Genomic DNA, 1,706 nt, shown 5'->3' with positions numbered 1-1,706 from the left:
CAGCGGGGTTCCTGATATTCAACGGATCACTTAACTTTTCTTTGCGGATTGATCTTGCGGGATCCGATGTAGAAGCAAGAAGTTGATCGTTCTCCACTTTTAGGATTGTTCTTGTCTTTGTCGGATATTAACCGGCGTGTTATCTGACAGAGGGACCTTGATCCGGTCAGATTGTTGGGCCAGTTATCCTCCACTGAACGCGGCGATAACGCGCGGTTTTTTAAATTTAATTTAATTTAATAAAATCACGCGTTTGAAAATATATATAAATCGGGCATTACATTTTATATTCAAATTATATACAAATGTTCTATATTACAGACGCGATTATAAAAATATCCGTCGAAACATCTTCGTTTAAGTATGTAGTAATTATATTGTTTCTCCGATTGCATGTATTTTGGAATCGCGAATATTATGGCTATCGTCGATTTATTTATTTGTCACGTTTTTTTCGCAAATTTTAAATCGCAGTTTATTTTGTAATTTAATCGTTGATTTACATTGAAGCTTTGTCTTTTCTCAAATATTTTCTTTGCAATTCTACGCAAAATGGCCAGTATAATCTAAGTATTTTTTTCTTCTTAATTAAAAAACGATCGATAACTTTATTAACAACTCTTTTGATCAGACTCGTTTACATTATATATAACTTAATAAGCTTTGTAATAGTATGTTGATCATTAATATCGTATTAATCGTTCCTTATCAGCTATAACTAATCTAAAAATTTCTAGTGGATTTTGCATTATATGAATATTTCGGACATTTTCGTGTAATAAATTATAATGAACCTGAGAGCTATGCCGGCGGTAACGTATAATGTTTTCGAGTGAAGCAAGTTTGATTGATTCGCAAAATTGATCGTTCTGAGACCGATTAATGACGTCATATACTTTGTCTTAGGTTATTAGGGGTACTTGACTTATTATATAGATTAATCAATGGAATACTTTGAGTAATCGTTTGATTGATTAATCAGGGCAAAGAATCTTGTACTTTAAGGACAAAAGATTATTAAAAACGGGGAATGTACTTTATATTATTTATATTAATCAGATTCTCTTAAAATCTTTTTTTTTGGTCAAATATATATATTCATAGTAAATTGGGTTTAATCGCTCTTAAAGCGATCAAACTTGCTTCATTCGAAAACGTTAATATTTACCGGTAGGATCACTCATGCCGGACAGGTCGAAGGGGAGGAGTCAGACTAAGAGAGATACCGCAATTATTATACATTATATTAATCTTTGTATTATATTTTGTAATATATATTTGTAATATAATTAATTCTATATCATATATATAGAATTAATTGTAATATATATTTTATACATTTTGTAATATACTTTGTATAATATATCTTTAAATCTTTTGTAATATATTTTGTAATAATACATTGTATAATTTGTAATTATATATTATATACATTTTATATAATTCTTCGTATATTATATTTTTTATTTGACAAATTTGTAAAATCTATTTATTAAAAGAAACCTATATATTAAAAGAAAATTAAAATAAAAATTTTTCCTTCTTGATGGTATCTCCACCTTAACGAAGGCATTTGCCGGGTGAGGAGGTTTGAGTGCTCTAATGAACCTGAGAGCTATGCCGGCGGTAACGTATAGTGTTTTCGAGTGAAGCAAGTTTGATCGTTCTGAGACCGATTAATGACGTCATATATTAGGGATACCGTC

This window comes from Formica exsecta, unplaced genomic scaffold (genome assembly GCF_003651465.1).
Source record: "Formica exsecta isolate Colony F162 unplaced genomic scaffold, ASM365146v1 scaffold201, whole genome shotgun sequence".
NCBI lineage: Eukaryota > Metazoa > Arthropoda > Insecta > Hymenoptera > Formicidae > Formica > Formica exsecta.
Note: the sequence above shows the minus strand (reverse complement) of the source record.